Genomic DNA, 16,159 nt, shown 5'->3' with positions numbered 1-16,159 from the left:
ACGTATGCGAAGTCCACAATACCAGTGTTAGAATTATATATATATATATATATATATATATATATATATATATATATATATATATAATAATTTTTTAAAAAATTAGGGATATTACATATTAATTATTAATTTTTATATATAATCATATATATTAATTACAAATTTTAATGAATTGAAATTTTATAACAGAAAAGTATATATCATAAATGCATTGATGGAAACTTAAATTATATAATTTGAAATATATTGTTATAACTATAGATTGTATATTAACTTTATTCTTTAATACTAAAATTTTGAAATAAGTGGGCATTTAAATTTGATATTATGTTATTTTATTATATTTTAATATAAAAATGAATTTATTTTATATTAAATAGTTAATTATCTAAATACAGTCTAAATGATTTTTGTGAATGATATTTTAATTTTTACAAAATTATAAATTAATATTTTACATATATATATATCTTTTTTAAATTTAAACAGTAGTTTTATTAACTGAATTAGTAAATATTTTTATTTTTTAGTAAATATTATTTTTATTTAGAAAATATCTCATAAAAAATATGTAATAATATTAAACTTATAAAATTAGTATTTTATAGTAGGTTGATTTGGGCGTGAGGTCCAAGTAGTAGAAAACGGTGTATCACTGGGAAAATGCTATGCAGCATCATTGGTGATTGCGTTCAAAAACGGTGGGCTCTTTGTACTTTCACTCATTGCCCATTGAAACTTCCTCGAAACAAAATCTTGTAGGTGATTTAGAAGAATTGCCCTCGTGAGAAAAAACTCATTTACTTCTGATTAGTACATTTCCGCGTAAGGTCCAAGTAGTAGTAGAAAAGGGAAACTGCTTTGATCCATCAGCTGGAAGAAAACCTTATAGGTGGTTTGATTCTGATCACCTATAAAGCCTTCGCCCAAGTTTAGCATATATTTTTTTTTTATAGCTTTCCTCTTTCTCTGCGATTCCTCTATTTTCTTTTTTACCAAACAAAATAGAGCGGCTATTGTGCTTGTCAAAATGGCTTCTACTTCATCTTTAGCCTTCTCCTCTAAGACTACCTATGATGTTTTCCTTAGTTTCAGTGGTATTGATACTCGTTCAAATTTTACTGATCATCTTCATGTTGCTCTGTGTCGGAGAAGTCTTACAACATTCATAGACGATGTTCTTGAGAGAGGAGAAGGGATCTCGCCAGCGCTCTTGAAAGCGATTGAAGAATCCAAGATTTCAGTAGTAATTTTCTCAGAAAATTATGCGTCCTCTCGGTGGTGCCTAGATGAACTAATGAAGATAATTGACTGCAAGAAAGGAATGGGGCGAAAGGTCTTACCCATTTTCTACCATGTGGATCCTTCTGACGTTAGAAAACAGACTGGGAAATTTGGAGAAGCATTTGGGAAAGTTAAAGAAAAATTTAAGCAGCGCTTGGACATTGTGGAGAAGTGGAGCACTGCTTTGATGGAAGCAGCCAATCTATCTGGATGGGATTCCAAAAACTACAGGTTAGTGTTTCTAGAATTAGACCAAACTGGTCGGTTGGACTCGTTAAATCAGGAATTAGACCAGGAAACTGGTTTGGTCTAATTCGATTTATTTATTTTTAATTCCCTCTTGAAAAATAAAAAATTTTCAAAATCTAAATTATATTTTTTCCAGTTTTTTTACTTAACTAAATTGCTTAAACTTTCAAAACCTTGAAATAGTTAATAAATCGATTCAATGATCAATCTGGTTTTAAAGCCATTTCTACAGGTAATTTCTCGTCACAAGCATGCCTTTGGTTAATAATGTGCCAGATAGCTCATTTATGGATAAATACAACGAGTGTCCTTTAGATAGAAATATTTGCTAAAATTTAAGCAGAGCTTAGACGTTGTGGAGAAGTGCAGCACTTCTTTGATGGAAGCATCCAATATATCTGGATGGGATTCCAGCAACTACAGGTTAGCGTTTTCACAGTTGGAGCAAACCGGCCGGTTGGACTGGTTATATCGGAAACTAGACCAGGCAACTGGTTTTGTTTAATTCAGTTCATTTATTTTATCGATTTTAATTATCACTAGAACATAAAAAATTTTAAAATTTAAACAAATTGCTTGAACCTATCAAATTTCCTGAAATAGTTTGTAAGTGTAAATCTAGATGCCTCATTCAAAAATATAAGTTGGTCCTTTAGATAGATATATTTGCTGAAATAAGTGTAAATCTTGATTTATGTTTCAATAGATAATATATAAAGTTTTATTTATTTATTTATGATAGATATATTTTTGGGCTAATTTTCGAGCACTGAAATTAAGTTCTAATTCAAATGCCTTTGAAGTTTTCAAGTTTCCTTGTATCTCAAATTAAACTCATTATTACTTTCCTTTGTTTATCATGTTTTGTAAGGCTTGAATCAAAATTAATTGACAAAGTTGTCAACCAAATCATGAAGAAACTATATCCCATCTCCTTTAGTGCTTGTCATGGTTTAGTTGGGATTGATGCTCACGTCAACAAAATTCTACCATTATTATGTATTGAGACAGCAGATGTTCGTTTTATAGGAATTTGGGGAATGGGCGGCATAGGAAAGACAACCACTACCGAAGTTCTTTTTAGTCAAATTTCTGATGAATTTGATGTTTGCTACTTTCTAAGTAATGTTAGGGAAAATGCAGAAAAGAATGAATTACTGCATTTACGACAAAAACTTTTTTCCGAACTTGTAGGGGACAAACTTTTAAGCATACAAATGCTCCATGTGCTTCCGACTATTGTTCTGGATATACTTAGAAGAAAGAAGGTTTTCATTGTTCTCAATGATGTAAATGATTGAGAGCAGTTAGAGGCTTTAGCTGGATTAATGGTTGGTATGGTTCAGGAAGCAGAGTCATAGTAACAAGCAGAGACAAAGAAGTACTTGTTGGTGGAGTTGATCAAATATATAAGGTTGAGGGATTAAATTATTGTGATGCTCTTCAATTATTGAGTGTGAAAGCCTTTAAACAAGAGCATCCTCCAGAGGAGTTTATGAAGTTAGCAGAAAGGGTGGTAAACTATGCTAAAGGTGTTCCTTTAGCCCTAAAAGTTTTGGGTTCACATCTATGCAAAAGATCTCCAAAGGAATGGGAAATTGTATTGAAAGAACTAAAAAAAATTCCGATATCCAAAATTCATAAAATGTTAAAAATAAGTTATGATTCGCTAGAGCAAACAGAAAAGGCTGTATTTCTTGATATAGCATGCTTTTTCAAGGGCCAAGATAAAGACTCTGTAGAAGATATAATAGACGGATGTGATCTTACTCCAAGTTTGGGAATAATTTGTTTAGTGGAAAAGTGCCTCGTAATTGTTGTTAATAATAAGTTAGAGATGCATGATTTGATACAAGAAATGGGTCAACATATTGCTCGGCATGAACATAGTAGATTATGGGAATTCACAAAAATTTGTGATATCTTAGCAACTAAGAAGGTAAGACATGAAAAATCTTTTTTAATTCATTTGTCCTGTATACTCATAGCTTTTTATTCTTTGTATTAGGTGAACAAAGCAGTGGAAGGGATATGCTTGGACACTTCTAAAATGGGAATGACACGCTTGAATTCTGCAACCTTCTCACAAATGCCTAACTTAAGATTACTCAAATTTTTTAGGCTTCAAATAAAAATGACTCAACTCCTGAAACCTTCATACTTGAATCTGCTAAAAAGAATCATCTGCAGAATCTTCCTAACAAGTTGAGTTTACTACATTGGGAGGAATATCCTTGCAGTTCTCTGCCTTTATGTTTTTCCATGGAGAACCTTGTTTTACTCAATTTGGAAGATAGCGACGTTAAATGACTTTGGCATGGAGATAAGGTATGCTTTAAAATATTGATTTTTCAATTTGACCAAGAGAAAAAGGGCATAAATACTGACTTGAAAGTTGAATTTGTTGTGCCAATGTGCATGCCTTAACTTTAAAATCTCATTTAATGGAAAGCACAACTTTTTATATGTTTTTCTTTTGTTCACAGATTTATTTTGTTGGAATTTTTTTACTAGATTTTATGTAAACATTATGTTTATTGAGCAGAAATCCAATTTAAAAAGGTTATATTTTATGATCTAAGTTAGAACACTCTTTTACATAAAATTGTTCAGTAACAATTAATGCTACAATCATTTAAAATTAATTTTATAAATTTTAAAATGGTAAATATTTAGTTAAAAAAATTATTAGAAATTGATTGAAAAGCAAAAAGTACTAGCAGTTCTAACATAATTATTACTGATGAAATTATATATGAGTTTATTCTTTTTTTTTTTCCTCTTTGAAAGTTTGCATATATATACTTTTCTGTTTTATCATGTGTAGTGTCCTCAAAAGTTGAAGTATCTCTATCTTTCTGGATGGAAGAAACTAGCCACACTCCCAAATCTCTCCTCGGCTACAAACTTAGAGCGAATAGATCTTAAGGGGTGTGAGAGTTTGCTTGAGATTCCCTCTTCAATTCAGTTTCTCCACAAACTTACTTATCTTAATCTTGATGACTGCATAAATCTAAGGAGTCTTCCCAGTCTCCTTCATTTGAAAAATCTGAAGGAACTTTCTCTGTCTTTCTGCATAAATTTGAAGAAAATGTCGGAAATTCCGAGTGGTATTAAACAGTTAGATCTAATATGCTGTGGAGCGGAAGAATGGTCCGCTTCTGTTCAATCTTTTGACACTCTTAAATACATGCATATCTCGATGTGCAAAAACCTTAGAGGCCTTCCAAGCAGTTTGCATTTGACTTCTGTTGAGACACTTAAACTCTTCAGATGTTCAAATTTAAACAAGTTCCCTAATGTTACTGGATATCTAAAAAGAATACTGTTAGAAGAGGTCGCAATAGAAGAATTACCCCCAACCATCGGATGTCTCTTTTCACTTGTTGAGTTGAAACTGGAGAAGTGCAATAAGCTAGAGAGTCTCCCAGGCAGCATTTGTGAGTTGAAATGCCTTGAAGGGCTTTTTCTTAGGGGCTGCTCAAAACTTGGTAGATTGCCTTCGTTATGTGGTTTGTGCTCTTTAACACATTTATATCTAGATGACACTGCAGTTTCAGAATCCCCAGCAACATTTTCTCTTTATCATCTCTAAGATTATTGAGTTTAAACAACTGCAAAAGACTCCAACATTTACCAGAGCTTCCAGAGCGAACAACAGTGCTTCAAGCGTTTAATTGTACATCACTAGAAACTGTGAAATCACCTTTGCCCTTCGCACTTGTACCAAAGTGCAATGGTTGCAGGAGGCAAAAAGGAATATTCAATTATTGCAATTGCTTCAATTTGGAGCATGATACACTTGGCAACATTTTGACAAATGCACGACTGAGAATTGAAGAAAAGTTTGTAAGTCTCTATCCTCCCCTCTTTCTAATAAAACCCAAGGTTTCTTTTCTAACTAATTTGTCTTCTTCTTTATTCCCTTTCACGCAGGGTTTTTCAGAATTTAGTGATAGTTTTCTTGTTGGTTTACCTGGAACTGAAATTCCACAATGGTTCAGCTATGAGAACCTAGGATCTTCAATAGCTTTTGTGCTCCCTCCCAAATGCATTAATGCTAAGTACCTACATTTGGCTTTTTGTGTTGTTCTAGAATTCAAGGTTCCTCTTGCTATGGAAAAGTTCAATAATTTCGTGCTTACATGTGAATTGCATCTGACAAATGCTGATGGCAATGAAGTGCCCTTAATAATGGTTGCTCCTAAGATTTATCATGATAATGTGCATTTCGGGGCCGCCATTGAATCAGATCATGTGTTCCTTTGGCACAATCGTTAATGTATTAAACCATGGCTCAAACACAATTGTTCTGACGTCAACAAGCTTTCGATTGAGTCTGAGTTCAAAGTAGACAATTTGCATAAAGGTAATGCAAGGCATATTGATTTAGTAGAATTAAAGGTGAAAAGATGTGGAATCCACTTGTTATATGCTTTCGAGGATGAGGAGTACCAATGCAGCCCCAGCACAATCCAAACCAAGCTCTCTTTGCAATATTCATCAACCTTTCTAATTTTATGCAACAAGTGAGAGGAAACACTTGGTTTTTGAATGGCTTTTGTTTTACTCTTTCGTGCAGTTTTTGGTTACTCTCCTTTTGGGTGCTGAAGAGTTTTGGTTCTGCGTCCTTGTTTTAGGATATTTGGTCAGCGGCTGCTCTTTATTTTTTACTGGTTTCGGATCCTCTTTGGTGGATCCGGTTTTGATAATTTGATCTCTGCATTCAGCTTGTTTCGGGTTTCCATTGCTGTACTGCAGTTGCTTTTTGTCTCTGCTTACTGTTTACTCTCGGATGGGGTTGCTGATGCTTTTCTTAGTCTCTGTTGTTTGTGCTTTGTTGTTCAGTCTATCTTTTGGTTCTGCTGTGGTCTAGCAATTCTGGTTTTTTGCTGTTTGTGCTTTTTGTTCAATCTATCATTTGGTTCTGCTTTAATTCGATGCAGCAATTTTCATTTTTTTTTGTCTTGGTGTTTTGTATATATATATATATTTTTTATATCATGCCATTGTCTAGATTGGGTATATTGGGGGAGCCTATTTGATGCAGCATGCAGTGCGGAAAAAGATCGACATACAATTAAACCTTTGAAAGTAAATAAGATCTAGGATAAAATAAAGTAAACTGGTTTTATGAAGAAAGAAACTTTATTGAAATAAATCTTAAAAAATTTGTACATGATGAAAATACGATGAGTATTTATAGAATTCTAAATCCTAATCTAAGTAGGAATGAATTAAAGAGTTTTAATCTAAATATAAAACATATTTAAATACCTAAATTAAATATAAGTAATATTTTAGAGTCTTAAATAAATTCAGAAATATTTTGGATCTGGTGTGGATTTGAGCATCGTGTTATTTACCCACACTTTAGAGAAAACTTGATCTCGAATTTTAAAGTGTGGAATAATAAAAAAAACTCTATTGAAAGATCACACTATATCTTGTTGAATGGTATGAACAAGATTGACTTGAATAAAATTGAATTAAAGATCTTTTACGTTATCCTTTTCATCTATCGGAATATCTGGACAAATAAAATCAATGAAAGTAATGTGAATTAAAGGATTATAAAAATTTTCAATCTCCATTGATTCTTTCATTGCTGGTTGTTCTTCAAGTTCCATTGACATCTCCAACTCTTCGTGCACTTCTTTATGTATTTTAACTTCTTCCTCTGGAGTAGAGGGTTCAAGAAATTCTAGCTCGAACTCATCATCATCTACCATAGCGAAATGTAATATAACTAAAGTTTTAGTTTCTTCAATTTCAAATCCTTAAAGCTTAGAATCTTTAGTTTCGAGTTGTTTTTCTAATGTAGGTTTATATCTTTGTTCTTACTTCAAATCTTCAACACCTTTTGATGTCTCAATAAGATTTGCTTCAATCTGCTCATTCTTTGTTTCTATTGAAGTAGACAATTTCTGAACAACACTTCGCCAATATTCATCATTAGTAACAAATGTTCTTTTAAAATTAAAGAAAACAGAATCATAATTAACTTTACTGTACTTAACTCTTCCAACTTGATTCAATTTATGGTTTCTCTTATCAATGCCACAAATTCCCAACAAGTGGTGAATCTCTTGAGATTGACGATCTATATACGTATTTAATTGCTTTATAGTGTTTGTCCGCTCTTTGATTGCTCGACAAACAACATGCAACCCCTGATCATGTGATGAGGTTGATTGCCACCACTACCACCAGTATTGGCCATCGTAATGAGGGTAAAATCTCTGCTCTGATGTCACCTGACACAGCGTGTAGCGGGTAAAAAGATTAATACAAGATCAAACCCTTGAAAGTAAAGAAAATCTAATTAAAGATCTTAAAATAAACACAAGACTTAATCCAAAGTCTAGAATAAAATAAAGCAAAACAGTTTCATGAGGAAGAAAACTTCATTGAAATAACTCTTGAAATAAATTTGAACTTGTACATAATAAAAATACAATGAGTATTGATAAAATTCTAAATCCTATGAATGAATTAAAGAGTTTTAATCTAAATAGAAAACATATTTATAGACCTAAATTAAATAAAATTAATATTTTAGAATTCTAAATAAACTAGAAAATATAAATAAAACCTATCTAAAAAAATAAAAATCCCATTAGAATTAGGAATTCTTGTGAAAATAGAAAAACATGGTATGGACATCCATGTTAAGCTTTTCTTGAATTTCTATTAATAAAATTTCTGCTTGTCTAAAAAAAAAAAAAAAAAAGATGGGAAGCACAGAGACCAAGCAGAAGAGAAGTTCCAATCAGGCCAATATCATTGCAGATGGCAGATCTGATAAAAGATTGAAAGAATTTTGATTTGTTTACTCTTCAAATGCTTAGGATGAGACTTATCAGTTGTTGCTACTATTATTGTCACAACCAACCTTGCTATATCAGGAAATATATGTAACATGAAAAACCTAATAAATCTATATTACAAATCCTATCACAAGGACAGGCAAACAATTCATTGAATAATGTAAGTTTCAATTCAAATAATTAATTTACCTAAACATAAATCACTCTATACCATTAAGCCTATTACTGATCTCTAGTAAAAAATTTCCCCTCTCTCTCTCTTAATATATATTTATATATATCGGAATCAACCATGAAGCATGTAAAAACAATAAAACAAATAATATACATAATAGATAAGCAGTAATATTTCAATAATATACAAAGTTACTAGAGGCAAAACTCAAAAGCGAATTGTATCTCCACTCCAATCATAATATATAGAAGGGAAATGACAAAAGAAGTTGGAATGAAAATGTTGAAACAAAGAAAACAAATTTGTCAATTTTGGACTACGCTCGAACCCAAGGCTACCTACATACCTTTATTACAAAATATAGGATCAAGTCTACGTTACTCTTAAATTATTTACAATCTAACTTTATATTTTCTAATTATCATACAATAAAAACATCAATTATACCCAAATTCCAACAAAAACTAGACAGCATCTCTCCTAAAATTAGACATTTCCTTTATGAGATCAAGTACAAAAGGGTAATATAAAAAACTTAGTTGGCATCCAAGTTATCAAAATCAATCCTTGCATACTGCTATTAAAAAGAATATTTGACTAGCACAAGGGAAAGATACAAGCAAACTCCATACTACATCTCATTTACAACAGTAATGGCATGCATTTCAATTGGAAGGGAGATCATATGCAACTGTATATAATCTATATACATTCATTAAGATTCTTGAACTTGTGTGCTAACTAATGAAATCTGAAAGGTGCACAAATCTCATGACACTAAATGGCTGCACACATAAGTAATTTGTAAATATTTCAAATAGTAAATTGTAATATACTACTAATGCATTGCTAAGCTTAAGGCATGGGTTATATTACAAAAGGATAGTAAAGATTAATAAAATGGACATACCTTCTGGCTAATTAAGGGTTTCATGGTTGGAAACATGTTTAAGATTAGTTAAAATGTTGTAAAGCAAAGTTAGAATTATGCAAAGAGGGAGGTCAACATATATGCTTAATTAGTGCTTTTTATCTTTTAGTAAATTATTAACCACGGCTGGGTGCATATCTGGAAAGATCATGTTATTAATTAAGTTCCATTCTAGTCATCTCCAGCCTCACGACATTCACAACTTCACGTGCAATTTTACTCTAATTCTTCCAAAAAAATTATGAAAAATGCAAAATCAATAGGCCTACCGATATGGTGTTCACATGGTGATATTATACCACAAAGCAATTTCCCACACCTCTTCACAGTAAGTTCTCTAGCACTATATTGCAAGATGTTTATAACAGTAAGATTCTATAGAAAAACATAGCAAGCAAGCATTCTCTCTCGCTCTCTCTCTCTGATACAACAATAAGCTCTACGAATTCTAATACATTCAAATTTTGTATACATGAACAAACAAAATTACATGTAGATAAGCTGTACAGTTGAGATATATTTATAAATTTGAAGGGTCTTTATAATTTGACATTCACAAGGAATATAATCATCACCTAGCAGTAGTAATAACACATAACAGAATCAAATGAACTTACCGGCCTGTTGCTAGGAAAATAAATCAGCCGCTTTTAAACACTTCGATTAATTAAGAAAATGAAGATGCTTTCCTATTTAGAAATGTGATAGGATAATAAAGCATTCATCTCCATAGACTGTACCAAAACAGACCACATAACCCATATAATTTCTCATATGAGGAAAGGAAAGCTGATAACCCAACCCATATAAAAAATTCATATTTACATACTTAAAAGAAAACCTACATGCCAAAAAGATATGCCTTACATTAAAGTGAAAAGAACACACCACTATATATATTGGCTATTTCAAATAAATAAATAAGTAAAACCAGCAAAATAATCTAGTAATCTATACATGAAAAATTAAGGACCCGTAAGTGAAATTGCTACTATTGCAAATGCCATAGGGAGCGAGAAATAGACAAGTGCTGCACTTTTTTCTATTGCTACTATTACAAATGCCATGGGTTTCATTATGGGAACTAGGATCACATTAACTTTGATAATGTTAATTTGGTGATGGTATTAGGAAAAAACTTGCTATCTAACATAACATGCAATCAATCCCTTAAAAAAAGTGCATATATAAAATGATAAAATCAACTAGCTCAAGTATCCATCTAAATGGATTTCATGTGTTGCTTTGCTAAGCTGAACCACTTAACATTTTTTTAAAATGAATTGTTATGGTTCAAGCAAAGTTGAAAAATGAGACTAAGCACGGGGATTTGCAGTGGACCATCAATACAAGCCCTTGTTCCAGTGCTCTAAACATACCCAACTAGATATATGTGTATATAATGATACCTAGGATACCAATTTGATACGCCAACTAATTAATTTAATTTTTATGTTGCATATTTATACCTTAACTTGTTTATGAACTTCCTTTTTTTAGCTTTTATTATGGAATCCATTTTGACACTTTATAAATGTAGGCCCTGTCTAGTGTTGCCATCAACTTTCCTAAGTGTAAGTTACTTTAATTTGATGGATGCATTATAAGTCTACAGTTTCAAGAAAGGGGTAGAGCATATGATCATTATTTTTTTGTTAGTTTACCCGGAAGCAAAATTCCTGAGTGGTTGAACTGTGAAGGCCCAGGAAATTCAACAGCAATTTTGTTCCCTCCTGGTTGCTTCAATAATATGTTCCTGGGTTTTGCTTTTTGTGTTATTCTAGAATTCAAGGCTCCTGTTCATGTGCATTTTTTAGACTTCACATGTCAAAGCAATTTCAAAAGCAATAATGGCTAGAGAGAGGCCAATTTTAGATTTCTAAACTGGTTTTCGGAAACTACTTTTGAATTAGATCATGTGTTCTTTTGGTACGATGGCGAGGACACTTCCTCTTTAGATTGGCTCAAACAAAATTGTTACATTGAGATCGAGGCATCATTCAAATTCAAAGCGACAGACGAAAAGGTGAAAGTGAAAAGGTGTGGGTTCCACTTATTATACACCAATGATGAGCTAAACAATTGCAATCCTTACATATGTGGAGAAACCAATCCAGATTTTCTGGAGCAATTCAAAGAAACAACAAATGCCAACAATAAGAGAAGCAGGGAAGACTTCTACTCCAGTAATATCAATGGCAACCAGGAGGTGGAAACACACACTAAAAGATTGAGGCAAAAGCCCTCTATGGAAGATTACTTTTCAAATGCTCAGGATGGGATTAATTACGACGCTACTATGGTTCCTTCAAGTTCTTCATGTGAGTTTGTTTCCAAATTCTACAAATTTCTTTGAAATCCATCCCTACTAATTGTGAAGAACTAGGGTTTGCGGCTCTCTTTCCCTGTAAGTCACCTCCATTTTTGTATTTTTACATTCTGTCGATATTTTGACATATGACAATGTTTTGGCCTTCATTCTAATCTAATTAAAAATGCTATTAATGATGATTTGAAATTTGAATGATTTCATTCTATTTTTCCAGTTTAATTATTTTTTCAATTTTAATTAAAATTTAAAAAAAATTCCGGTACTTTGATTTAGTTCGATTATTAAATTAAAAAACACCTCCCAATAGACGGCAGACATTCCTCCATCTTCGCATACGTCTCTAATTCGCATTCTATCTGTGATCTTGGCTCTTTTGCCCCTATCACCACCAGCAAGCTGCGTCGACGTCTTCCAAATCTGAGCATCAACTTTCTGATCTGTCGAGTCTCATTTGTTTTGGGCATCAACTTTCTGATCTGGCGACTTCAGTGGCGTCTTCCAGACTCACTCCACGCCAACCCCGGCCTTCTCCATCTCGCCAGTACGTTTCCAGAGTCGTTTCCGATACCAACCCTTCTCTATCTCTTGTGATTTTGTTATTTTTGGATGATATTGGTAATTTATTTTGATCTGTAGTGTTCGATTTTCTTTGAAATCTAAAGATTTATGTTTGATTTGTTTCGATTCTTGTGCTTATTAATATTGGATTTGTTTTGTTTTGAAATTTAATTTGTAAAAATCTGCTTCTCAAAAGAAATTTGAATCTCTAGTTGCAGAAACTTAGGCATTTGAATCTGTTTCTGTTATTTAAAATCTGCAAAATATATTATGCTGAACATTCGCTATGTTGTATATGATTGAACCCACATGTCAATGTTACTTTCTTCTGTTGCTGCAGCCTCCACCTTTTGTTTGACTTTTTTCTATTTTTGTTGCATCACCGCTTTGAGAGAAAATTACATAATCTCTTTGCAGGCAATTTGTCTACAATTATAAATTTTTTAAAATTTGTAGCTGGCACCAATAACACCTCAGTTATTGTCCAACTGTCCATAGTCATAATATTAGGCATTTAGAAGAAAGGAGTTTTATACACATAGTAGATTCCTTGACTCTGTTCTTCCTTGCTCCTCCTATGCGTATGCAGTATTTAAATTTGTGTACATGCCTGTACTGTGATGTGTCTTTCTATGTTTGTCCATGTTATTGTTTATCATATAGATCTCTTCTTACCACTAGAGAATGTTAGTGTATGTTTATTATGCTTTACCCTCTTTCGCGGAAAATTTTTGTTGGCTGAAAATGGAGGGGAAAAATAAACTCACAAACCCATTTTGGCACTTGTTAAGGTTGTTACCTCCTCAAGTAAGTTTCAACATAGTGCTTTGTGATTTTTCTCTTGGTGGTTATGCTAGTTGAGCTCATAGTGCCATCAAAATTTTCTAACACTCTTTCTGAGATTAAGTTGGTAAGTGGGGAAAGATTGCATTGCCAAGTGGAAGCAGCTCCTGGGTTTGTGTCACCTTAGAAACAAAAATCTAGTCCTTTGCTTTGTATGCTAGTTAAAGAAAAAACAAGTAAAAAATCTTGGGTTTGTATTTTTTTTTTTTTTCCCTTTGATAAAGATTCCAATCCTTCTGCTAGCTATTAAATTATAAACCTTCCTTTAGGCAGCCGTTAAATGATTTTATATAGCACTTCTTTCATCAAAACCAACTTTGAAGGGAGTGTGTGCCTTCTTTTAAGATCTTTGCTTTATTTAAGGCAAGGATACACAAAAAAGAAAGAAAAAAAAAATCATATTGCATTTTCTTTTAACTTCTCTTTGATTTTTATTGGACTCTTTGAGGACCTATCTCTGATTATTATATTTTAGTGCTCTTGGCCAAATCCATTTGAATCATACCCTCTAGCCATGATTTTTCATTTGGTGCATTAATTCAACGGGATTATGAATTACTCTGTTTATGAAGCTAAAATCATCAACTTCTTGATTAGTACACCAATTTATTTGATTGCTAAATCTGTGTTCTATTTGTCCCAATTGCAAAGTGATTTATTTCGGAATTTGTTGAACAATTGACATATGGGCTGGAGAAAGCTGGTTTTAACATAAGGATGGATGAAAAATTTTAATAAATAATTCAGTCGTGTAATTCCTGCTGTTAGTTGCAAAACCATGCAATCATTCGCCAAATCTCAGGTTCTGCTTTTGCTGATCACTAATGCTCACCATCATTGTTGTCCCTTTTTCCCTATGCTCCCCATCAGTGGTGTTGTTTGTTTGTTTGTTTGTTTGTTTTTTCTTTCCTTTTGGCTTGATTGAAGTCCTTAAGATAATTTCAATATCACTGCTCCTTATATTCGTAAAAATAATTTATAGATATTAAAACTTATTGACAAATAATCTTCACATGGATGTGGATGGTATGGAGTTCACGAAATGGTATAGAAGAATAAAGATTTTTTATTTTTTCAAATGGATTTGGATGGTATGGAGTTCATAATAAATAGTGTCCAGATTAATTCAATTATATTAGTGTTTATGATAAACAATATTTTTTTTCTAATCATCCTACAATGCTAGTGTAGCTTAATTAAGATATTTTTAGTCTAAGAATTCCGATCATCCATATGCAGTATCATATTTAAAAAAAAAAAAGATATTTTAATGAATATAGAGACAATTATTCCATTTCAAATCCAATTTAGCTCTAAAAAGAAATTTAATTAAGATGTATATGTTGTTAAATTTTTGGGGAAATTACAATTTAGTAACCTGTTTTTTGTGCTTTTTCAATTCAAGGATTGAAGAAAATTTTATGATAAATTGATTATTGAATTATTGCATCATTAACAAATCAAGGGAAAAGGGCTAACGCCATTAATTGCGCTTATGGGTATGGATACAATTGTTTGAATGAATTTTGAACAAAAATTATTATGAAATATTAATTTGCATATTCATATCTAGAGATCTATGTATGTACAGGAGCTCTGCTTTCTAGTGTATCCCACACACCTGTAACTGAATTAGTTTCTTCACCTCCTATCAAAGTGACATAAAGAAATAATTTTGCCTCTGATAAAATTTCGATCTTCTAATTTATCGACATCATTAGCATAGAAGACTCTGTAATTTATGAAAATGCTCTGCAATTTAGGATGAACTCTAGCTTCCACCGTTCTAAAATCCTTTTTATTCACATTCATATTCAATTTCTTGCATGGATCATGAAATATTTGTATGTATATTCAACTTTTTTTAGCTAAAGTTTCATCTCTAACATGATTTCCTTTCTTGATGGAGTGTGCTTAGTTTATGTTTTCAGGAGAAGAATTGTACTGCTGAGTCTTTAGCACATTGAAACTTGTGGTATTGAAATTAAGGCTCTTATGTGAAATTGCATTCTGTAGCTCATGGTGTTCAATTCTGGTCTGATCCTCCAAATGAGATATTGAGTTTCCTCACAGCAGATGCAGTGGCAGTGACTTTGAGTTAACTCAGGTTGCGAGCCTATTCGTGTGACTGTAATTGAGTTTCCTCACAGAAGATGCACGCTAATTTGGTCTCTTTGGAAAAACAGGAACGAAGTGCCTTGGAATGCTAATCAGATTACAAGCTCTGCTTCCTCCTTCCTGCATCAGTAGTTAGCTGCCAAAGTTAGTGACCATCCAGCCCATTTTGACTACTCTTCAACAGTTTCTGTGGCTGATTTGTTGAAATGGCCCAAGCCTGCTTCGAGATTCTTGAAATGCAATACAGAATCTTCTCCCCGTCCGGATCATAACAAAATTGAGCGGGTTGGGTTCTTTGTGATTAGAGAGGACAGCTGATTAAGACTTGCTAAATTGAGCTTCTTGGTCCACATGATCCGAAAATTGCTGAAGCTCTCCCTCTCCAAGAAGCTCTTAGCATGATTGATGAAAGAGGCATGCATATCACCTAATTTATTAACTTATTCGACCTTGATTGAATGCTGATGTTGTTACTTATACTGATCTTATAGATGCCCTGTGCAAGAATGGATTAGTGAAATCTGCTGTAACTTTATTTGATGAGATGACTAAGTAGGGAATCAAGCCTAATGTTGTCACTTACAAGGGAACTCAAGAAAATTGCAGTGGCAAGCAGGAAATTTTGTCCATCTTAAATGCTTGCAGGTGCGTAAAATGCAACAATTGTTGTTGTTTTCTATAATAAGATCACTGCCACGTTGTGAATGTTTAAAAATGAGAACATGCTATAATTATAAAAATGAGAACATGCATGACAAAAATGCAGCACACATGGCTTTCGCAATGTAATTTTAGAGTCTGGTTCTTTGCTGTTGGTACAAGCTCTCCACTCCAATCAG

At 32.6% G+C, this 16,159-nt stretch overlaps 1 long non-coding RNA gene and 1 pseudogene across 2 annotated transcripts; both read left to right on the top strand.

The window, feature by feature from the left end:
- Positions 1-735: 735 nt before the first annotated feature.
- On the top strand, positions 736-5,230 carry LOC110659160 (disease resistance protein RPV1-like; annotated as a pseudogene).
- Positions 5,231-11,110: 5,880 nt separating this feature from the next.
- LOC131171390 (uncharacterized) lies at positions 11,111-15,949 on the top strand. 2 transcript variants are annotated; one of them, XR_009142090.1, is made up of 3 exons: positions 11,111-11,876; positions 12,109-12,342; positions 15,121-15,949. It is a non-coding gene; the product is annotated as an uncharacterized LOC131171390 (long non-coding RNA). The 2 variants fall into 2 exon arrangements; XR_009142089.1 differs by having other exon boundaries at positions 11,125-11,876; positions 12,194-12,342.
- Positions 15,950-16,159: the final 210 nt, after the last annotated feature.

The sequence above is a fragment of the Hevea brasiliensis genome, chromosome 12, assembly GCF_030052815.1.
Source record: "Hevea brasiliensis isolate MT/VB/25A 57/8 chromosome 12, ASM3005281v1, whole genome shotgun sequence".
NCBI lineage: Eukaryota > Viridiplantae > Streptophyta > Magnoliopsida > Malpighiales > Euphorbiaceae > Hevea > Hevea brasiliensis.
This window is presented reverse-complemented; position numbering and strand designations above follow the sequence as displayed.